Source organism: Rhinolophus ferrumequinum, chromosome 15 (genome assembly GCF_004115265.2).
Source record: "Rhinolophus ferrumequinum isolate MPI-CBG mRhiFer1 chromosome 15, mRhiFer1_v1.p, whole genome shotgun sequence".
Taxonomy (NCBI): domain Eukaryota; kingdom Metazoa; phylum Chordata; class Mammalia; order Chiroptera; family Rhinolophidae; genus Rhinolophus; species Rhinolophus ferrumequinum.
In genome coordinates, this window is record NC_046298.1 from 19,869,697 (window position 1) to 19,894,786 (window position 25,090).

Here is a 25,090-nt window from a genome sequence, read left to right on the forward strand (position 1 = left end):
TCCATTTTTACATTTTTCAGTCTATTAGCTTGCATAATGCTGGAAATAGAAAGTTTACATTTCTTTGGGTAGGCCCTCTGGCAAGGCCAGTGTTATCAAGGGAATTCTTCCTGGATTTAATTCAAGGAGCTCAAGGGGACTGGAATATTTTCATGGGAATTTAAAGGAATTCAGATTAGACCTCCAAGTCTACGTTGTCAGACCTCAACACTTGAAGCAGACCTAAAAGCATTTGATCGCTTGAGGACTTGCTGAATGAGGCTAGGCTGAATCCAAGAAGTGCTCCTTTTCCAGGGTTTGAAAATAATGTGGCATAGGAGCCATTATTCCTCATGGCTCTGCCCATGGCAGACATCACCAATCAATCGCAAGATCCTTTCATCCTGAGTCAGGAGGCAGCCTCTGTTTCATTCTCAACACAATGCCCTGTGAGCCCCCTGCAGTGGATCCAATTTGGGACATACATTGAAAGCTATTTGCCATTCCTGCTTGTCCTGCTCTACTCCTGGAGACTCTTGACTGGTCTCCTAGATTTCAGCATTTCCCTGTAGCTTGTCTTGTGAACTGCTGCTGGCTCCTATTCCTGTTCTTGACCATATTGGCCCATTGTGTTGGAGACAATGCCAGAAAGACTCTAGAGACCAAGGGCATGGTCCTTTTGAAGGCTGTAGCTTCCAAAAATCACGGGTACAACCGGGCAAATTGGAAACCTTTGCTCAGAAGGAGCCACCCCACTCCTTTTCCTGAGTCCCAGAAAGTCTGTCTCCTGTGGATTTTCTTCCATTTTCCCTCAATTACTAGGACCAGGATGTAGAGTGGCTAGGATAATCTTCTAATCACTTTACCTCTCAGAACCAATTATATCAGACTCAGAGCCTTCCCAGAGTTTTCAAGGCCTTCCTCCAACTTGCTTCTGACCATTTCACTAGGTTCATGCCCCTTCAGGTCCCTGTTACATCGGCCACTTGCTGTCCTCCACATGTGATGTTTCTTTTCCATCCAGGAAGCCTTTTCCAATGGCCACACACGCTCCTTTCCCCTCTGTCTGCCCCAATTACCTGACTCTCACCTTTACTCTGTGTCCCTTACCACTTTTTGCCTCTGTTATACATTTTGTTTTAATAACACTTACCTCTTTCTAAAATACTATAAGTTAATTGTAGAAATCTTAGAAAATAGATATACGAAAAAAAGAATATTAAAATGACTTTATAATTTCATCAGGATATACACATTGATGTATATGCTTCTAACTCTTCTTATGAAATATTTCTGGATTTTATTGTAAAAAATATACATACACTTAAAGTGAGTTTTATAATTTCTTATATAAAAATTATACCTCAATAAGCTGATCATATATCTATATGTCATGCATAGAAAAGAGTATATGTAGTGTGCATCTGAATTTTATATGTATTTTAAACAAAACTGTGAGTTTTATATTTTATGTACTTTATTGAAAAGTCTGTAAACTTTGTTGTCTGTAAACTTTTAGTTCCTAAAACACATAGTTGAACAGTCTTTGGGCATATTCCTATGTTTCCAGTATTCCAAAGCTGTACCAATATGTTTGCCCATTCTTTTTTAAAAGTTATTAACACCTTTATTGCGATATAGGTTACATACCAAGCAAATTCAACCAAAGTGTACAACTTAATGGTTTGGGGTATATTCACAAGGTTGTACAACCATCATTACAGTCAATTTTAAAACATTTTGTCAGCCCAAAAGAGAAACCCCACACCCACTGGCATCATTCCCACTCCTATTTCCCTCCAAACCCCTTTAGCCATAGACTACCACTGATCTACTTCCTGTCTCTATGACTTTTCATGTTTGTGGACATTTTATATGAATGGATTCATTCAGGATGTGGTCTTTTGTGACTGGCTTCTTTCACTTAGCATGTTTTCAAGATTCATCCATATGTTTTAGCATTCCTTCATTACTTTTTATTGCCAAATAATATTCTATTCTTTTTTTTAATTAAAGTTTATTGAGGTGACAATTGTTAGTAAAGTTACATAGGTTTCAGGTGTATAAATATATGGTGATGGAAAAAGAACTGACTCCGGGTGGTGAACGCACAGTGTGATAATATTCCATTCTTTTTAAGAGTTTCTGGTTTTGTTTTTGTGATGTTGATGTCAGTACTTCACCACATTGAGTGACCCTCACATCTCCCATCAGTGCACCCTCTGATTGTTTCAGTGATTATTTGTCGTAGGATTCTACTGAATTTACAAAGAAATCCAGTTCAATTCAGTTCAACAAATACATATTGAGTATTGAAATGTGCAAGATTATTTGCTAGAAAATGCTGGGGATACAAAGATGAATGGACACAGCCTCTGTTATATAGAAGTTACAATCTATTTATAGCAACTCATAAAAGCAAATCATGTCTGTGAGTCACTCTGCTACTTTGAGCCTTTACATAATCTTTTATTTTACATTATTTGGATGTAGATATATATATTTTTCAAGTTTATTTCATATGGTTATACCATGCTATTCTGTAAGCCACCCAAAAACAAGAACTGTGGGTTCTGTTTCTTTTCTATTATAATAACTACAGCAGCTACTGTATATGCTGTGTATTTATTTTATTTGATCTGCAAAACAGTCCCAATTGTTAGGCAGCATTTGTTGATGGGGAAACCGAGGCTCAGAGTGATAAAGCAGCTTGCCAAAGGTCATTCATCTGGTGAGGGTGGTCATTGGGCCACACTAGCCCCCACCCATAAGGAGGACATTCTTAAAAGCCAATAGATGACATTTGTCCACCTGCCACTCTGGTGGGCAGAGCTGCCTCTTAGTCTGGGCAACCTGAAGTCGTTTCTGGGGCTGAAGGATAAAGTCAAAAATTCTCAAGTCTTCATCCCATGGCATTGATGATTATATCCATTGCATTGTTCTCTTGACAATGGTGGAAAACATAACTCCCAAAGAGCTCTCTCTGCTTAGTACAAGAAATCATTGGATGTCATCTTTGGAATTTGCTACTTTGGAATCGAACTTTAGAAGATACACTTAGGGATAATAAAGTAGGACCCTTTCCATCCCCCAAATGTGCCATTTGATAGAGCAGCATGACAAATGGCAGGATGTGAGAACTCAGGCCTCCCATTTTGGGCTTCGAGAACTGTCCAAATGCTTTTATACTTGACTGTACTATGCTGTCACCTTCAACAATAAGGCAGGTAGGTTACCTCCGTGCGTCTACATATCACAATGAAGACACTCAATAAATATAATAATAATTATTGTTTCTTTCACATTCGCTGTCAGGATTAAAATCCCGGTAAAGAGACCTTAAGGTCTAATTACTTTGTAGGCATTGAAACCAAACTGCTAGTTGAAAAATTAATTGTGGCGCATCGGAGATGGAGCAGTGGGAAGTTGTTTTGAGCAGCGGTGTCACTCTGAAACTCCACGTAGGATGTGGAGTGATAAACACCAAGGCAAACTGCCTGTAGGGGCGGAGGGAGCAGAGCCTAGATGAGCAGCTGGCACTGAATGAACTTTAGTCCATTTTCTGTTACTCCAGCACACAAAATATGTGTTGGGTGACCAACTGAATTAATTAACCAACAGAAAATGTCATTAGGGAATATTTAGAACAATATGCAGATGATCTCCATAGCAGAAATGAAGGCCCAAAATATTAGTAATAACAATTATCACCGTAATTAACATTTACTAAGCACAGGCTATGAGTCAGGCCCTATTTCAAGTGCTTTAAGTATATTTCATTTAATCCTTTCAGCAAATTGTGAGGCAAATATTATCCTCATTTTTAAAATCAGAAAATGGAGGCACAGAGAAGGTAAATAGCCTGCCCAACGTCACACAGTAAGTAGTTCAAGAAAAGCCCAGGATTTTCCAGGCACAGACCTATTTACTGTGTCATTCTCTAATCTCTTCAGAGATCCCTGAGTTTCCAGGACCTTAAAGAAATATCCAGAGATTATTTAGTTCATAGTTTTCAAACTGCTCCATGGAACCGTGAACGTTGCTTCAGAAGTTCTACCAACAATAAAGGATTTAGGCCAACAAGGATGAATTCAGTTCCCTGGGAAAATATTTGCTGCTTGAACCTCCTTTGCATATGGGATTTCCACATAACATTTTGTTTTTAAACAAAAGAGAGAGTATTCCGTTGGAATGCGTTAGGGGCCAACAAATGTTTTCTGAAAAATGGCCAGATAGTAAATATTGTAGGCTTTGAGGTCCCACTGTCTCTGTCACAATAATCTAATTCTGTTGTTGTGGTGCAAAAACAGCCGTGGACAGTATGTAAATGAATGAGTGAAGCTGTGTTCCAATAAAACTTTATTTATAAAAGTAGGTTGTGGGCCGGCCCGGTGGCTCAGGCGGTTAGAGCTCCATGCTCCTAACTCCGAAGGCTGCCGGTTCGATTCCCACATGGGCCAGTGGGCTCTCAACCACAAGGTTGCCAGTTCAATTCCTCGAGTCCCGCAAGGGATGGTGGGCTCTGCCCCCTGCAACTAAGATTGAACACGGCACCTTGAGCTGAGTTGCCGCTGAGCTCCCGGATGGCTCAGTTGGTTGGAGTGCATCCTCTCAACCACAAGGTTGCCGGTTCAATTCCCGCAAGGGATGGTGGGCTGTGCCCCCTGCAACTAGCAACGGCAATGGGACCTGGAGCTGAGCTGCGCCCGACACAACTAAGACTGAAAGGACAACAACTTGAAGCTGAATGGCACTCTCCACAATTAAGATTGAAAGGACAACAACTTGACTTGGAAAACAGGCCTGGAAGTACACACTGTTCCCCAATAAAGTCCTGTTCCCCTTCCCCAATTAAAAAAAAAAAAAAAAAAGTAGGTGGTGGGCCATAGTTTGCTAACCTCTGGTCTAGGTCATCCCCCTGTGGTCAAGTGGAGTTTCTCTAAACTTTGTAAGTACAGTTGTCTTAGTTGCTCGCAAAGAGGAGATATATTGTCCGAGACCCCCATATTTATTAACGCTCATCATCAGAAAGCCTATGCCACAGTTAAAGGGAAAGGAAACAAATGTGTATTGTATGTGAACTTTGTGCCGAGTACTCTACATCTGAATGAATCCTCATTGTAACTACATAAGGTGTATGGCGTGATCCTCTTTCACAAAGAAGGAAACTGAGGCTTAAAGAGGTAAAAACAGTAACTGGAATCAAACCAAAATCTCACTATATGCCATCACACCATACTGACATGACTTAAAGACACATCACTTACCCTGTCATCTAATAGACTGGAGGGTCATGGATAAACCAGCCTCAGTTGATTCTTCCCCAGGAAAAATCATTCAAGTTCACTTCAGAACCTCACTTTACTCCCCCTAGATGCTTCACCATCTCTATTAAGTTAGAGACTTAAAGACTAGTGGTACCATTTCTGGATGAGTTTTCCCAAGGCCTAACACAAGAGGAGAATAGCCTTGCAATTTCAGTAAACCGTTCTCCCACTTGTGCTTTCTAGTCGCTTATCGTCTATCTTAGCGGGCTATTGGGGGTTTTATTAAGTGGTGATCCTCCATGATCCGTATGTCTTTTATAAAGGTCATGTTTTATGTCTATGCTTCGTTCTCTACCTCCTTTACTTGTCTCTCTTGGATTCATACTATGCTGGAAAATTTTGGAAATCGAAATCTTCGGTAACCTCCTTTACTTCAGATATTTAATGGCACTGCTAGTTTGGGTATAGTCCACCAGTAAATAAAGAAACCTAATTTCTTCCTCCTGCCTGGGATAGGTTGAAAATTTGAGGCTTAGTGAGGCCAGAACACTAATCTCTTCCAGAACACACATTCATTGCCTTCTTTCCTGTTTGCCAAAATACCTTGGAACTGAAGGACCTCTTACATCTATTTTAGATTCATTTGGGATTGGTTTCCTTTCAAGAACCAATCAGCCCCATTCAGCTGGAAATGGGAAGTTGGTGTCATCCCACAAGTCAGTGACAGCATCGCCTCGAGACGCTCTCAGTTCCAGAAAGTGCCCATGTCTGTGAGCCACGGCCGCCCATCTCCCCAACCGAACAGTAACCCAGCTATGTGTGAAATGGAAGGGAAATCTATCACATGTGGAAAACTCAGCCATCAATAAGCAGCTTTGCAGGCCTTTCAGTTAGGGACCGACCGCAGAACCGGCTCTCCATCAACAATCAAACAGTCTTTAGCTGCGATCAGCCACTTCCATCACCTCTGAGACTGGCAGGTTTCCAATAAAGCCAATAGCCGCCTCCCCCAGGGTAAGGTCATCAGCAGGAGGCAGGCATTGTTGTTTAGCCCGGCGATTTGACAACAGTGTTAGCTTACACTCTATTACCCAGCAGCTACACCCTGACCCCTGACCCTGACATTGACCTCAGGCGGCCCTCTCCTGAGGTAGACTCTGATCACTGGAGGTGGCTTGCCCTGCTGGTTAGCTTGAGACAAGGCCCATCAGGACCAAGCAAAGCTCCGTGGTCACCCCTGTTCCCAACAGGGGGCTTAAGGCTTGAAGCACCGAAACAAGCCCGAGTTACACCCAAGATGGCAAAGGTGAAAGTTCAGAGCCATATCCATCAGCATCCTGTCACCAAAGGACATGTAAGAACGATGGGAGCTTTCAGCACAGGGATAGCCATTGTCTCCAGACAGTTCTGCTCCTTAATGGAAAAGACATATCAAAATATGGCTTACAAAATACAAAATAATGGACTGAGATGTACATTATATGAGGGTGTTAGATTGCAATGTACTTTACAGTGGGGGAATTAGATTGAAGTGTTATGCCAGGGTAGTTAGGTTGAAATATGGATTACCCTAGGAATGTTAGCTTGAGATGTGCTTTATAATACAGCTGTTAAATTAAGATGTGCTCTTCAGTGCAGGCATTAGCCTGAGATGTGCATTATAGCAAAATTGTTAGGGAAAGAGGTGGATTCCACTTTGGGAGGGGGGTAAGAGTGAGGAAAACACCTTGTGTTGAATATTATTCAAGGTTACGGAACGTCTTCTGCATTACGTGGATCTCAGGAGTTGGATACACAGGGAATGAGAGCATGAAGTATATAGAATGATCCTTCCTTTCTTTTTTCTCCCCAGCCAAACAATCTGCCACTTTCCCCACTTTTCCTGGTAGGGACTTAAAGACCTCCCCCATCAATAAAAACATTAGCTCACTAAACAGCCTGATGGCTTTTCCTTCCCTGGCTTAACCCTTCGGGAGCTGGGGTTTCCTTTGGATTTGTAAAGATATTGATCCCAGATAATGTTTGCCTTTCTAACTCTCTCTTCCCTAGACTTGATGGATAGGTTCAGGGCTACATCTCGGCAGCCAACTCACCGCAGCTACCCAGGGAAAGGGGAATGGAAAGCCAGGCGAGTGTTCAGTAGTTAACACCGTTGGAATGCCTTCCCTGGGATGGACAGGCAGAAAGGCAGTGACTGGGGAGAAATGCGGGGGCTACAGTCACTTTCAATCAGCGCCGTATTTCACTTTCAATTTTCCTCATTCTTGCCCTGATCCCTCTACCAATATTTCTTTAGTTCAACTTAGAGTGTTGTACAAGTTCTAATTAGTATCAGATGCTTTCTTGAGGTTGGGCTGCCCTGAGTTGGATTTTGAAAGACTGCTTTTCCAGTTAAAGTGCTTTTCCACGGCATTATCAACTTGGATGAATACAGGTAGCTGTGTCGCTTGCTGGCCTAGGGGGGATTGACTTGAATAAACCCTCACCCTAGATACAAATCTTACCCAAGAGAAGTAAGTGAAGAGGGATGGAAGCATTATCTCTCTCATTAACACTTGGCCTACAAAGGTTCACCGACCGTCTCCCCAAGTGTTTTTATTCTTTCTTCTCTTCCTTAGCTCGGGAGATATAATTTACAGCCTCCAGAACTCTAGCTGACTGCATTTGGATGGTGTCCAGCTCTACCGGAATCAGAGAGGTGAGTTCCAGACTTCTCGTTTCTCGGTGAAAGAAAATGTTATACCAGGTGAGTGAACGCAGTCAAAAAGACTAACCTGCCAGACAAGGGCATCAAACAAAACCAAAGGGTTCAAAGGAAATTGCAGTGTTACTAGACACCTCTGCATTGTGCCTGGAGGTGCCGGGAAAGAGGCGAGCGAGCATTTCTGGGTGCATTTTGTCAGGCTCTGTTTCTCCAGCTACAAAAGTGGATCTGCTGCGAGACAACAGCACTTCCCTCCCCTGGCTGAGCTTGCTATGGGCACAACATAAGACATGTGGCAGAAATATGCTGTCCAGGTAGGAAAAAAAAAAAGAGCAGTTCCACCCACCCTGGTATGTCTTTGCCAAGTTTAGTCTCTTTGTTGGTATTCCCACTCCTCTCCTCTCTGAGTATTTCCTGGTGAAGTTTGCCTTATTCTCTCGCCTGTTCTTTTCTCTTCTCGGTGTCCATTCCTGCCTCATTTTCTGACATCACATTTTCCTTAAAAATAGGCTCTGAGAGTTATTTCTATCCACTGTCAAGGGATCTGTCCAGCCAGACTCCCACGGGATGTAGGAATAAGTTTAAAACCAATCCTGGAGAAGAAAGAAAAAACGAAAAAAAAGGAGTTGGCTTCGTCCCAGATTCCGCTTTTACACAAATCTTCTGTTGGGTCAAGTGAGATGTTTTGGGCCCCGCCCTACACGAGGAATTCTAACATGGCTCTCTTTAAACACTACCTAAAACCCTACCCCAAAGAAGAGACCACGTAGTATCACAGCAAAATTGCGGGGTCCTTATGGTTACGTAGAACCAGCTTTGGAATCAGTCCCATCCCCCATCACTTAACTGCTTTGTGATTTTGGGAAAAATCACTGTGCTTTTACAAGCCTCAATGTCTCCATCTATAAAATGGGTTTAATGGTAGTTCTGACCTCTCAGGGATATTGTGAAGATCCAATGACCTAACACATATAAAATGCTTATTTTATGCCTGCCACAGAGTAATCATTCAACGAACAGTGACTGTCAGCTTTATGATTTTATTATCATACCAACAACTACCAGGAGCAATGCGCCGATTTACCACAGGCGCCTTCAGCATTGACTTAACATATACCACACTGACCATCGTGAGCTCTTTAACATAACTGGTTTTGCAAACATACTATATCTCTTAGCCTTGCTCCTTTACCAGATGACTGTGTATGAGGATTTTCTCTGTACAGGAAGAAGGGCAGCCCTGCCAATGAGGGGAGAGACAGATTAGAAGGGCCTCAGTGATGGAACATAATCCCTCCCCTGTACTCACTGGTAACTAGCCATGATTGTATTTCAAAGGTAACAGTTCATCTCCACTGTAGAGATTGGAGCACAGTCCGCAAATAGGGCCTAATGTGATCCGACAGGCCTGATTTCTCTAGCTATGTATTAAAACAACATGCCCAGTGCTGATGGCTCCAAGGTCCTGACCTTTAGCGAGGACTTATGACGTAAGGCAACCTGCCCAGGAGAGCAAGAGGGCCAGAAGGCCAGAGGGACAAGGTCATTGGCTAATGAAGTGGTCAGCATTGAGTTTCTGTCACTCAGCTGGTTACAAGGAAACTGAGAGGGAAGTCAAAGAAAATGGGAACATTAGAGAAACAAAGAGGACACATTTGAGCTTTGCTCGCCCTGCCTTCTCATGTTGTCAGATGGCAGGGTGGCGACCCGCAGCTCGTGTGAGCCTTTGTGTGGCCTTTTTACCTACGGCTCATGGGCTGGTTTGAAGAGCACTTAGAAGACTCCAACTCGATGTAAATCCCGAGTTAGACTGAAAATAAGCAGGTACTAAACCAGCCTGCTCTTTGGTTCAGATCGACTCCAGACACACGGTAAGGAAAAGTAGTCCAGGGCATGGAGGTGGCTTCCCGACCAGTTCTCTCTGGGATCTGGGCAAACTACCCTCTGAGCTTCAGGGCCATTACCTGGAAAACTGATGACGATACCCAGCTCACAGGGAGGTTGGTAGAATTTAGATGAGAAAATTCATGTAAAGGGCTTCATGTGATGCTTGGCACAGAGTAATCACTCAAATGTCAACACTTACTCTGGTTATTCCACGTGCTCTAACAATCTTAGAGAGACGGTACGGGGCTTCTAAAAAATGGATTATGAGTTGTGAGCTGTAGAATAAGAAGATAGCTTGTTTGCATTTCATAGTAGAACTAAGACTGATACCCAGACTCCAGGAGGAGCCTTGTCAGCAGCGTCAGGGTGAATCAAGACCACTGATGGCTTCTGAGGTCCAGAAATGTTTCTCCCGACTGGCGCATCATCACAGCCAGAGGATGACCCAACTCTTGGATGTCCCGACACCCAAAGATGCAGAAGGTTTCAGTTTCACTTCCTGAATTATTAAAAAGATTCTTTTAAAACTTTCCCATCTCATTTCTAAAAGGGAAACACTAAGATTTAGGGGAAGAAGCACTGATGGAAAGACGGAGGACCAGTACACTGGTCTCAGCAGCTCGTGGTTTCCCGCAAGTCCCACAGCCACCGATGTCTCAGGTCCCCGGACTTGCCGACTTCCGTTTCCCGTCCACCTCTGCATTACAGAGATAACATGAGGATGAACTGGAAGCACCGATCTGAGCAAGCTCTTGGAGTGTGTAGTGTGGAGAAGAAGGTTCCGATGGAAATGATGATCAAATTAGACTGTAGCATCCTGGGAAGAAAGAGTTGGAGCATCACCAGGGCAACCAACCCCTGCTCCCATCCTGACCTAGCTAAACCTCTCTCTCAGGATTCAGTTCCTTGAGACTTTTCTGGGTTCGGAGACTCCAGCAGAGTAGCACAAATAATCATATGCCATTCAGCAAGGCTGCTCTCTTTTTTCTTTCAAAGATGGACATAGCTTTAAGCTTTTTTTTTTTTTTTGGTCTGATTACAATACATAATCTATCTTTAAAATGCAAGCAATTTATCAAAATATAAAGAAAATTAAAGTCGCCCAAAATTCCACTACCCAGAAACAAACGCTTAACCTGGACAATATCCTATCAGATGTTTTTACTTCATACATGTGCATATAGATAGGTCCTATTTTATATCAGTGGTATCATATCCTATGCAAAACAATATACCCTGTCAGTGAATTACAGGTTCGCTTGTTCCTTTTCAATGGCTGCACTGCATTCCAGTGTTGGATGTACCATCAGTTATTTAACAAATCCCCTGTGGATGGGCAGTGATGTTATCATAAACAATGCTCTAATGAACATCCTTATGCTTGGTGAATCGATTTGTCTCCTTAGGATAAATTCCCACAAGTTGGTATTGCTGGAAAAGCTGTCCCCCTCAACCAGATATTAAGAAGGGTTTACATGGAGAAGTGAGGGAATAAAAGGGCAATGACTGGCCAAGCTGAAGAGTCCCATTGTCCTAGTGACCCATATCCATTGATTTATGGAGTGATGAAGGAGAGAGAAGGTGTATGTTTATGTTGCTGTGATAAAGCATCATGCCATGAGGTTCTAGAGCTAAATGCTTTTTTTAAACTTCCCCACCTCCTACTCTTCTTGCCCAGGTCCTTGCATGCATTGCACATCATACAGCCTACTCTGCAGTACTCTTCATCCCCTGACACTTGGCCCATCAGCCAGTGGGTTCCATTTTCTCTTGACTGGGTTTTCTTCCTGGTGGCTGTTTTCCACATGGGGCCCAAAGGTTGATTAACAACTTTGGGTAAGAGTCTGCACAGAGACTGGCCAGGCAGTGTGTTGAGTTGGGTGATTACATTGCAATGTTTTAATTTGTCTTAGGACAAATTCTCATAAGCTTTCCTGAGAAAATCTCCTGTTAGACGGAGTCATTTAATTTAAAAACAGTTGGGAGAGGAAGATGAGCTAAGAGGACAGATGGAGGAATGCAGATGGGTATGTCTTAGAGGGACTCAAAGCACTGAGGATTTGGCATCCAGGGAGACACGACGTTAGCTTCTACTGCTTGTGCACGTGGACTTGAGGAATTTTCATGAAATCATTAAAATACAGGGATTTTTGCAGAGGAGAAGCAGGTTTCATTGTTTTCTCTTGCCTATAAAATTATAATAAGGTCAACTAAACAAATGGATCTCCAACACACACGCACCCAAATCCAGCAAACACAAAAAACAAAAATTTGAGTAACCCTGTAGGAAGACAAAACAAAGCAAAAAATAATAACAAGGCTGCTGTTACAGAGAAGTTTCCTTTGGTCACATTGCCATAAAGATAACTTTTTTAATTCTATGCTTACTCTGGTTTCCTACAAACAGATTTCTGGACATCCTAATTTGGCGTTTGTATAATTCAACGTCTATTATTGTTTTAGGACCACAGTTATTATTTTAATTATAATTTAAAGCTGCCTAATATACCCAGAGGTCACTGGGCACCTAAAAGAAATAAATAAAAACAACTTGCTATTTTTAAAAGCAGCATGTTTATTTGGAAGTCCCATGAGCTACTCAACTAAGACATCATAAAACCTTCAAATAAACTAAAACGGAAACAAAATAAAATGTCCCGTCTTAATCTCCTTAGAAGGCAAGCAGGAAAAGGTTGCAGCTAGCTGGATGCTAGCATGAGAACTCTCAGCATGATTTTATTACTCAGTTCACGAAGGCCCGTGTATGCCTTCATAACCATACTCCATACTGCAGTCTGCATAGTTCTAGTCCGAGGTTTGTAATCCTTGAGGCTTGAGTGAAAGTTTAGGCAATGAGAGCTCAGTCTAGGAATAAAATTTGTATTGAAAAAGAAAAGGGCATTCTAGAGGCTTGGAAATGCCTACCAACTGACTACCTCCTCCAGATGGCTTTGGATGGCTTTCTCTAGTGTAGGTGTCAATAAAGCAGATTCCAGTCTCATTAACTCTGATATTTTAAGTAGAGAGTTGCTGAAATATCAAAGTCTAGTGATTTCACATTTGGAAGGCTAAAGAAATTTCAAAACACTTCTATAATGTTCCTACATTTGAGTTTCCATAACAGAAAACAGTAAAATCATTTTCAAACCATTTACTGCTAGTATTCTCCATGTAATCAGAGCTGTTATGGTTTGTTAAGCGACAGAATTATCTAGTGGGCAGGAGGTTTATGCTGCTTCAAGACCTTCTAGCTACACGAGTATGCAAATCAGTAAATATTATAGAATCCCCTGAACAAGCATGGTCACGATTTCCACAGGGAAGTATCTCTTTCCTCCACTCCCCAGAATGGCTGTAGGTAGTTCAGGGTGACTTTTCAAGGAACCAAAGAGCCAGACTGTGAAATTTGGGTCAGTTCTAAGAAAAAAGCAGAGAATGGTATCCTCAGAGAGGCAGAAGACAGGCTCGCGGAGCTCTCCTTCTTTACTGTGGAAGAAATAGGAATGCAAAGAGAAGGAAGGAAGTTGAACCCCAGAGTGACAAACTCAAATGGCTGCACAGACTAAGCAAAGTCCGTGAGTGAGTGAAGTGGGCATAGTATAAGGCAGTAGGGAAAGGTAGCGACTGCGGAAACCATCCCAGCCCAAAAGGCTGCTCTGCTCAACTCCAGCTGATGGTTCCCAGATCCTGTGTAACCGGAGTTTTCTATTTTTCAAGAGAAGTTGGAAATACAGATTTTTTTTTTTACTTGACATATCTCAAATTTTAAATGTTTAAATGCAAAACCCCACACAACCAAATAAAGATTCTACAGGCCGCATTAAACTTACGGGCCATAAGTTTGTAAATTGCATAAGACAGAAGTAAGCAGTTGGGAACTGAAAATAGCAACAGGTTCTGAAGCATGGAATGGATTATTTATATTAAAAGAGTTCAAGTCTTGGTATTAATTCCCATCTATAAAGGAAAATATATCTTTTTTCTCTCCCATTCTATTCAACGTCCTGAAATCTAAAATAACTTTTAATCTGCTTCATCCTTTCTGATTCTCTTTGTAAATACTGAACTGGTGAATGAACTCAGGGTGTACTGAGCTAGGCAAATGCTTCTGCTCTCTTAACCTTCTGAAATGGGGAAGGATCGATGCATAGAAAGTATTAGTAGAAGGTGGAAAGCTGTTTTGAGCCTATTTGCAAAATTTCTTGGATAGATTATAATACAGTTTATTAGTTAAGGACATTATCCTTAATAACCTTCCATGCATTTCAGCTTAAAAATGTTGATATTCAGAGAGTATTTCAGTCAGTTTTTACTAAGTAATGCTACAGTAACAAACAACTCCCAAGTCTTAGTGACTTGCAACCAAGATACATTTTTCATGCACAGAATTACATGAAAGTATCTCTGCTCCATTTCATCTTACTCCATTTCATTTAAATTGCATATTTGTGTCTTTGCTCCATTTCATCTTTATTCTGAACCCTGGGCTGAAGGAGGAGTCCCTCCCTGGCTTCAAAACAATATCATGCTAGAAGGGAGAAGAGAAACTACATGATGGCTTTTAATGCTTCTGCTCATAAGTAGCATACCTCACTTTCTCTCACATTTTATTGGTGGCCAAAATGAGTCATATGGCCAAGCCTAATGTTGATGAGGCAGGAGAAGTATTACCCTCCCACTGGGAAGGCAATATTTAGGAACAATAAAAGAATCACCCACAGAGGGCACTGCCTCAGGGGCTTTGGAAGGAAAATTGATGGGGCAGCTCCAGTTGGAGAAACAAAGCTAGTTCCTAGGCTTCGTTCTGATCTTGGTAGGGACCACTAAGGTCATTTGAGTGAAGAGTGGTTAAAGCATGGTATATGGAGTCAGACTTCCTCGGTTCAAATCCTGGCTCTACTATTTCTTGGCTATAAAACCTTGGATATCTTACTTAACCTCTTTGTGTCTCATTTTCCTCATGTAAGCACACCTACCTCATAGAGCTGTTGGAAGTATTCAATGAATTAAGGTATATAGATATACTTTTATATGGGGGGGAGAGAGAGAGAGAGAGGAGAGAGAGAACATAGGACAGTGTTCAGCACATACTATGTATTGACTATTATTATAATGATGATGACTAGAAAACCATCAGCTCAGAATACATCTCAGCCACCTTCTCAGTAGGGCCAGAACCCCTCTATTATAGCTAGATTACTCCAGGTCTTTTTGACTTTAAGAATCCCATATTAAAATGCAAGTACTGCCTTTTCACGAAGATGGCGCTGAAAGCGAAGAAGGAAGCCCCTGCCCCTTCCAAAGCCGAAGCCAAAGCAAAGGCTTTGAAGGCAAAGAAAGCAGTCCTAAAAGGCGTCCACAGCCACAAAAAAAAAGAAGATCCGGACGTCACCCACCTTCCGAAGGCCCAAGACACTGCGGCTCCAAAGGCAGCCTAAATATCCTCGGAAGAGCGCTCCCAGGAGAAACAAGCTTGACCACTATGCCATCATCAAATTCCCCCTAACTACCGAGTCAGCCATGAAGAAGATAGAAGACAACAATACACGTGTGTTCATTGTGGATGTCAAGGCCAACAAGCACCAGATCAAACAGGCTGTGAAGAAGCTCTATGACATTGACGTGGCCAAGGTCAACACCCTGATCAGGCCTGATGGAGAGAAGAAGGCTTATGTTCAACTGGTTCCTGACTATGATGCTTTGGATGTTGCCAACAAAATTGGGATCATCTAAACTGAGTCCAGCTGGCAAATTCTAAATACAAACTTTTTCACTGTAAAAAAAAAGAATAATAAAATAAAATAAAATAAAATAAAATGCAAGTACTTCTGGGAGGGCTAAAACCTCACATCTTTATAAACTAATACCTCGTTGGGGATGACTTTGAAAGTAGGTTCCAGCAGGATGGGATACACAGGAGAGGGTCCTAGAGACAGTGAGACTGAGAATATAGAGGTTGGGGAACTAGGACCCTCAAAGAAACTTGCCACACTTGATAGTTTTACCAGCAGCCACTCTAACCAGACGAATGATTCCTATCCTTGGCTACACATTAGAACCCCCGGGGGATGCCCACATCACACCCTAGACGATTGACATCAGAATCTGCGGGTGGGATGCAGGACTCTGAATGTCTCAAAGCTCCCCAGCTGCTCCCTCTGTGAAACCAAGGTTGCTGAGCAGCAGAGGGATCTACCCCCCACGAAGAGCACCTGACTGCTTCCTTCTCAGTCCACACTGTGCTCTGCCAGGGATCTGCATTCACCCTCATTTCTCCAGCACAATCCAGATGAACCGACCGGGAGAAGAACACTTGCTGACAAAGAAGAGAGGGGATAATGGCCGAAGTCGAGCATCTGTCTTTCCTCTCCTCCTGATTGATCACTTTATACAATAATAAAACTTTTAAAAGGTTGAACCTGAACTGAGGCTGTGCCTGTGACACAATTAATCAAACTCTCGAAGCATCGTGGTACATTATGTGCTTCAAGCATTGATCCACTTCGCTGAAAGTTGGCCTGAAGTATAACCTAGACACAAGATACTGGATCCATGAGAGATGGCCAGGATGCCGTTGATGGTTTTCCATCTCCGTGTGATATGTGGACCTGCAGCTGACCAGCCTCCAACGCAGGACAAATTCTAACACTTCTGAGAGGATAGCACCAGTCCCCACCTTGCCCCAGTTGCTGGAAATGAAAGTTAGAGAGGAGTGTGCCGACTGTGGCGTATTCCTCGAACCTGCTGCCACTGCACCTACAATTAATGATACCATTCACCCACAAGCCTCCCAGGCTCCCTCCATACCTGTTCTTAAATTGATTACAGATAGTTGATCATCATCCCTGGCACCATCAGCTCTTCCCCATGGAGGCATATTTTGGGGGTCCCCTCTAAATCTAAGTTGAATAGGACCAAATGCGTCCCCCTTTTGGTCCTATAGATACATCATCCCTGTCAAGTCAGTAACAGTATCTAACTTCTCTGTGCAGTGCTTTCCAGTAAGCCAAACCCTTAAAAGTCCCCAGGCTAATTTGAACCCCACAACAGCCCCCTGAGGTGAGTACGTGAGCCAGGACTTGTGATCCCCATTTTATAGATGAGGCAACTTGCTGGGGAAATGATACGAGTTACCACGGTCAAGGAACTCGTGGTAGAAACGGGACACCTGGTTTTAGGGCTCAGATCTTGTGGCTTCCAGCAACTTCCAGGCAACATGGGAGACCTCAGAGGAAATCAGATCTTGTGCTGGCCCCAGGCAAAATCACATTATAGGCAAAGCTCCTCAGATGCCTTTCCTCAGCCCCTTCCCCAGCCTTTCCCCTCTCCTTCAGGCAGCCCTCCCACCCTGTACCCTCCCACTGTGTCAGCCCCCACTTTCATGAGCATCTCCAAGTCCAGAAGTCTCTCTCTCTCTGCTCCGCCCTCCCCCCTTGAAACTGCCCTGGTTTTAGCTGGCCCAGTGGAAAGACAGATGTGCCCTCCAAGTCCAACTTGCCCTTAAGACTTAGCTGCATCACCTTAGGCAAGTTACATTAGGCCTTTGAGTTCCCTCCTATGTAGAGTAGATTATTACGAGAACTACTCCTTGGGGCTGTAAGGAAGATGAGTCATGTGTATAAAGCACTCCGGACCATGTGATATTTCTGGTATTTATTAGGCACTCCAAAGGGGCAGTTGTTTTCAAAATAATTCATATTTATATTTAGTTGTTAATTATAGTAGGTATAATAGCTAGCACTTTTCAAAACCTATGTAATGGTATGTATTGCATTGTTCTTAGTACTTTTCATGTATTCTTTCATTGATTTCTCATGACAACCCTATGAAGCCGGTACTATATTATTACCCCACCTTACAGATGATGAAACTGAGACACAGAGCAGTTAAATAGAGCCAACAAAGGTTAGAACCTGAACCTGGCCTGAGGGATGTAGCTCCAGAAGCAGCACTCTTAGTTCAGGTACAAGGTCCAGGTGGAGGGGGGTGGGGTTAGGTAACAAACACTTAATGTTGCCTCTTGCCATTTGCATTTTTAAATAAGAATATCTGTGAATAAGAGAAATAGCATAAGCATACAGTACCCTGGAGAGGACTGAATCTGTGATGGTGAACTATCTGCCATTATGGCAAAGATGACAGACAATGAGTAAGAATGAGGGCTGCTAAAATTATCCCATGAATATTTTTTTAAATTGAGGAAGGAATCACAAGGAATAACAGTGGTAGTTTTTGTGGAGCAAGGACTATAAGCTCAGGTGAACATAGCAGGGCTTTTCATTTTTTTCATGTTGTACTCTTCTGTATTATTTGAATTTTCAAACACGGTTCTGCAAATTGGTTTTGTTTTAATAGCAATAGGATTTATCCGCACAATAAAAGTATTGTGTTTTTTTGTTATTTTCTTCCTTAAATACTTCATATTTTAAAATCAATGAATGTAATGTTTAAAAATTATAGTGCAAAAACAACCACATTATGCCCTCAAGCTGCTGATCGTCTCAGCATGGAGATAAGACAGAACACATGAAAGAATTGCAGTGCCCAGAAAAACGGGTTATAATTAAGTGCCAAGAACGCAAAGCCATCTCCTGAGACCGTAGGAGTACAGCTCTCTTCCCAAACATGGTATTTTCCCTGATGTTGTTTTTTTTCTCCACCAGAAATTTTTCCACTTTAATTATGTGGGTTAGGTTAGAGGAGTTCACCTTTGGAACTTTAAATGGGCAAACAGCTAATCCCTTCCATAAGACACATTTCTGGGAAAGCCCAAAGATAAATGTTTACAGCCTATGCTGGGAGAATAGGACCCAATGAAATTCGAAGTGATTTAAGCATGATGTGCCCATGCCCAAGAAACAATGTCTAGCTCCTACATTCTGGCCTTCATTCTCACAAAGAGTAGAATCGCTGGCAACACTTGTAGGTTAGATTTCTCCCACCCCCCGCCCCTTTTCCTGGTTTTGCCTTCAACATGAGGAGGATGGTAATTAAAACCATACTTAAAATATTAAGTCTACTACCTAAAGGAATGGAGTTTATTAAAGTTGCTAAGCGTTAAGTACAGAAACTCAAAATAGCTTCAGCACACTCCCCTTGGCAGACACCCAAAATATCGGTTGAGAGGAGCCCAGGCATAGAGATGGCAAGATACACACGTACATACACATGCACGCACATACACACACATCTGTATATTGATATATCAATAAATAGAATGCATTTCGTAAGTAACTGGCATTCAACAAACAGCGAGCAAAGATGACCCCCTAATTAAGGTGTTTAGAAAAGCCAGTTACACAGGACAATGATGATATGATCTTATAAGGGCACAGAGAAAATAGGGACCAACACAAGCTACCGCTTAACGTCTTTGAGGCTGTTTCCTCATCCATAACATGGGGTAGTGATATCCCCTTTGGAAGGATGTGGGAAAGGTGTAAGGAGATGCCTAACATGACACCCGGTGCAGAGTAAGGAGGTACTTAGCGTAAGGTCCCTTATTCCTAGGGGATCCCCTGCTGGTTCAGCTGGGATCTTACCTACAGGGCTGGATGGAATCTGCCCCTCAGTCCAGGTAAATTCCAACTCTGGTCACAGAGTATTCAGTCACCATCCTTCTCTTCCACACCTAAGGTCATAAGGAAAAGGCAGCTGGTGTAGTGGCTAAAAGCTCAGTCCCAGGTTCAAATACCAGCTTTGGACACAGGACAACTCACATCACCTTCCTGAGGTTCATTGTGAAGAATGACTGTGATCCTGAATGACAGCGGCTCAGCACACAGTAGGTTCTGGATGCTCTGGGCTGCCCCACTGTGCAGGGCCTCCTCTCACACCCGCACAGCTGCCCAGATCCCCTGCAGGCTGGACGTGAGGCTGAAGGCACCTGTCAGCAGGACCTAGACCCACCGAGAAAGCCCACCAGCTCGATGAGAGCTGCTGCTGTTCCTTACATCCTGCCCACTTGCTGGGCCTGGGATACGCTCTGAGCAGTGCTTTCTAGAGATTTGGCACTGTCCAGGGATATCTTGAAAGGCAGTGTGGACAAGATGTGATTTCCTTATATACTTGTTTTCCAAGTTCCCCGAAGAATTTCTTTAGGAATTTTGGGGAGCACTCTACCTCGTGCATAGTAGCTGGTCAATAAATGTTTGCAAATGAATCCTAAGTGCTCCCAATTAGTGAGCTGCTACTAGGTGCCAGGCACTATACTCCAAGAAAAGCTTAACTGTGTTAGTCCATTTTAACTCCACAAGTGGGAGAGAAGCACTCAAGTTTAATAGAAAAGAGAACAGACTTTGGAATCATAATTTGAATTAGCTCCCCCCCCCGCCATCCTTCATTGTAGCTGGGCAACCTATGAAAAAGTATTTAAATTCTCTGAGCCTCAGTTTTCTAATCTGTAAAATAGATAGAATGTCTACCTATTAGAATTGCTGTGAAGATTAACAGAGGTAGATAGATAATAAATATGTATTTATATATAAGTGTGTACACATATATGCATGTGTGTGTGTGTGTGTGTGTATACATAGGTGTATATAATCACATAGTACAGTGTCTAGTGTCTAAAATCTAGAATATGAGTATAATGTTAAAAAAATGAACAAAATCGGATAACAATGCAGTGAGCAGGGTGTTATTGTCCCCATTTTGTAGATGAGGAACTCCTCAGAACAACATGCTCTGACAGAAGTCCATTGAGCCTCTTCCATTGGTAAGGAGTTCCCTTGTTTGTATCAGAAATGTGTAGGGAATTGATCTGGAGCTTTAGAAATACCCAGGATTGGGGGGAACCAGTAAAGAAGGACATTCCAGACAGGCTCAAACCCTATCGAGGCTGGGGGGAGGGAATAGTAAAAGATCAAAAGAAACACTAGACCCGTTTTCTTCTTCTCCCCTATAGAGTGCTTGAGTATAAGTCAGTTGGTGAATTTACTCCCAAGACTGTACTAAGAGACTTTTATTTATTAAGCACCTAAGCTGAGAAGTAGAATAGAAAATGGTTAAGGAAAAGTGCTCTAAAGTGGACTGCTTGGGTTTAAATTCCTGCCTATCATTTACTAGCTGTGGCCATGGGGAAGTCTTTTAACCTCTCTGAGCTTTGAGTTCTACATTTGTAAAATGAGGACAATTGGAGGATCCTTTGGAGGGCTACTTTGAGAATTATACAAGTTAATATATGCAGAGCCTGTGCCATGCCTACACCTTGTAAGCCTTTGATACATCTTAATTTTTATTGTTGCTGCTATTTTTATGTGGCTTATATACATAATCCAAGACTTGTGTAGGTTAAGCAATGGACCAAATCACTTAACTACTAGCAACTGATAGACACAGGATTCTAAAACCTGATCTCCCTGTATTAGTCAGAAAGAGTTAGGTGATGCTGGGTAACAAACAAGCCTAACAATTCAGTAATGCGGCAATAGAAAGTTATTCCTCCCTCACACAAAATCCATTGCCGTTCTGGACAACTATGCATGTGTTAGCTTACCTATCCAGATGGTTTTGCTCTTATCTATATCAACACAAGCACCTATGATCACAGTGGCAAGCCGAGAGCAGGAAAATTGGGTACAAGTAATTAAATGCTTCCACCCAGAAGGGACACACCTCTTCTACTCACATTTCATTAGCCAAAGCAAGTTACATAGTTATACCTAATTCAAGAAAGAAAAGTGCAATCCTTCTGCATACACTGAGGTTCAGGAAAACAAGCTGTCAGTCAACAAGCTGTCAGTGAATCTCTTAACTACCCTATATTGTACTGTTCTGCCTCTCTCGGCAATAGCACCAACTATTGTTCAACTTTTCCTTACTGCAGTGGTTAATTTCAACACCCCTTACTTAAATTCAGAGACAAGCATCAGGGCTTTAAATGAAGTAATTAATCGGCAACTGTTTCACAAATTCCAGCGTGGTTCTTGTCCTTTCCCTGCCTATCAGCAGCACTCCCTGGTCAGTGCCCCCCAAGTCAGCTCAGCCAAGACCCAGGCCACTCATCCTTTCATCCCGGAGCTCCCCTCTGCCCTCACCCATCACCAGGGCCCTGCAATCTTGCCTGTCGATGCCAGCTCTCATTTGATATCTCAGTTCTGGAACAGAGATGGTCCAGCTGCTACCTGGGAAGGGTCTGGCCCCAAAAAATATTTAGTTAGCAGCTGTTCTGTTAAGTGAAATTGACTTTTTATCGGCTCTCCTCTGTACGGCTGCCACCAGCGAAGGCTGTTTTCTCCTTCCCTCTTCTCTGCCTGTCAGTTCACTCCACATTCCTATCGGCAGCCTTTAGCTCTGATCAATACTAACCGCTGTGTAACAGCTCATGCACGGCTGCTCTGGTTTGCATCGATCAGACCCTTCTTCCAACAGGTAGTCAGCTATCTGAGGCAATGACTTGAGATAAACACCTACTTTTACTTCAGGCTAATTCATTTCAGGTGGGTTTCAAGGAGGCTCTGCACCCCATCTCTGTTAGACAAGCTGAAATCATAGAGTCAAGATCAACTCTTCGTGTGCTCGAGATCCTAGGAAACATTTCTTCCTCGCCCCTTTTTTCCCCTTCCCTTGTATGTTGTAAGTGCACTTATAAACAAGATACCAAGACTTGGGACACTGAAAATGCCACTTCAGAAAATGTGTCAGACAGCCGTCCATCCCTCTTTCCTTTCAGTGAGATGCATCCAGGACTGCAGGAAACTAAGGGCTGCTGTGGAGGCAGCACTGTCGCCGGGCAACCAAGCATCCTTCCAGCTTCCCCAGAACTAATCTCACAATATCCCACAAAGCCTGGTACTCTCACCACCTCAGGCGGCAGCCCTTGAATCCACCCCCGTCCTTGTTCCAGGCTCACAAGTGAATTTGCTGGGAACTGATATTGCAAAACCAGTTGCTATTTTGCAATTGAATGGGGGTGGGTACAACTTCATGACATTTGTGTTATAACCAGAAAACACGCAAGACTGGGTGATATAGACTCTTTTTTCCCAACATGTATGAGTACACTAAGTGTAGCTGAACAGTACATCTGATACCATCATGACCCTGTCCCTGGGTCCCAAAATCCCCATCCTTTTCTTCTTTCTCTAGCCCCTCTTGACACACCCACCTCGTCAGTCCCCAAGTCCTGTTAAGCCTTCCCTTGCAGTACAATCTTAGTGTCCCCGCCCTCCATCTCAGTTGTTAGGTAGCATACTCATGCGAGTCCTCGTCTCCGGGTGCTTGGACCCCTGCAGTATTCTCTAGCTGGTTCCCGGGCTTTCAGTTGTTCTCTCCTTTGTTAATTTTACCCTGCACACAGATTCAAGTTCCTGGTGCTCTGCTGTGGTTGCCTTGCTCTTCTCAGAAACCCTCAGCAGCTTCCCATCACCTACCAGAATGGAAGCCAAATCTCTCAGCCTATCATTCGGGCTTTCAGAGGTCTGTCTGATCCTTAGCGCTCTCTCCAGACTGCCTCTCACTGTCCTCCAGCAGAAACTCCACACTCTAGTCCGTCTGGATGACGCCCTAGTTCCTCTGCAAGCATCCTCTAGTTCCGTGCCTGAAAAACGGATGTCATGTCCCGCACCAATTTGAAATTGGTTCAGATCCTGGCTCCACTACTTATTAGCTTTGTGGCCTCAGGGGAGTATCTAACCTCTCTGCCTCAATTTCTCGTCTGTGCAATAGGGATAATGATAGGACCTAGTCCATAAAATAGTTATGAGGATTAAGTAAATTAGTGTGTGTACGGCATTCTAAATGGCACCCACACATAGTAAATTCCATGTAAATGTTTCCTCTTCTTATTATTTTCTCCTTCCCTCCCAGCCACCACCCAAAGCATACCTTCTCCATGAATATTCTCTAGGTCTCCCTAACTAAAAATATTCATTTCCTTTACCACCACTCATGGGTTTGGTTTATACTGATAATGTAGTAATAGTGAGTGCGTGTTAGGTACAAGCCCAGTGCTTTTGATGCATTGTTGCTTTTCAGTCCTTAGGATGGATACCTTCTACTTTCCCAGATCCACTCTCCCTCTTCCTCCATCTTGCTTTTTGCCGTAGGAGGCCAATCTGTATATCCAGTGCTTTCCAGCTGGATCTGGCCAACAAAGAATGCTGGCAAGAAATGAGCAGGAGGAAGAAATGGAGATCGGAGATTTTATTCCCCAACTTCCTTCCCAGCCAAGTCATTGCAAAACAGCTTCATCGCTCACACCAAGGTCATAGCTCCTGTCAGTGCCCTGCCCGGCCCAGCCTGCTCTGTCTCCAGCTTCTGGTCACGATGCCCTCTCCTTGCCTCTTCATACCTGGGGTAGTAATGTGGCCCCAGGGCATTGCACTCTCCCTTGTGGTTCCCAGAACCCTGATCACACCTTTGTAAATGCACTTATCTCTGTATAAACTCTCCCTAAATTATTCTACTTCCCATGTGCCACCCTGGCTGACACAGTTCTCATCACAACCCTACCAAGGAGGTCCTGTCATTGTTACCGTGGATGGCTGAGATCACATCTAGCAAGTGACATGCCCCCAAACCCATACTCTGAATCACTCCTATTATAGTAAGGTGTAAGGAGGCTGTTTCTCTAGGGATTTCCACACCTCTTAGTCAGAATGTTAATTTGCTTTTGCCACATTAAATAAAAAAGAAAAGAAAACATCCCAAATCTTAGAGGCTTAAAACAACAATCATTCATTAACTCACCACTGTGGGGGCGTGGCAGTTTGGTCTGGGCTCAGCTGGGAAGTTCTCGTGCTGGAGTCACCTGATTTGCTCGTATGGCTGCAGTTAGCTGGAGGATTTTTAAGGCCTGGTGGCCTGGATGGGGTCACATACATGTCTGGCAGCTGGTGGAGAGCCACAGGGGTGGCCAGGCCACGTGTCTCCAGTATCTAGCAAGCTAACCTAGACTTCTCCGGGGCTAAATTCCAAAAAGAGCAAAAGAGAGCAAATCTCAGTTTGCAAGCACTTTTCAAGCCTCTGCTTGCATCGGGTTGTTGGGTTGTCGAATGTCCCACGAGTATAATCCAGAGTCGAGGGCTGGCAAAATCCACTCCACCTCTTGGTGGGAGGATCTACAAAATATTGCTGCCAATTTTTTTTTTCAATCTATCACATGGGACACTCCTTTCTAGAAAGATCTATGCCTTGACAATTTCATATCCTGTATCCTCATAACCTAAGTCAGAAAAGCACTGTGGTCAGGTCCTGTGTTTTAGGGGGTGGGGAGTATCCGCTTTACAGCGTGGTGAACATCTGACACTCT

General features: G+C 43.1%; 1 pseudogene; it reads left to right on the plus strand.

Moving 5' to 3' along the window:
* The first annotated feature begins 15,098 nt into the window (after positions 1 to 15,098).
* LOC117034320 (60S ribosomal protein L23a-like) lies at positions 15,099 to 15,570 on the plus strand (annotated as a pseudogene).
* Positions 15,571 to 25,090: the final 9,520 nt, after the last annotated feature.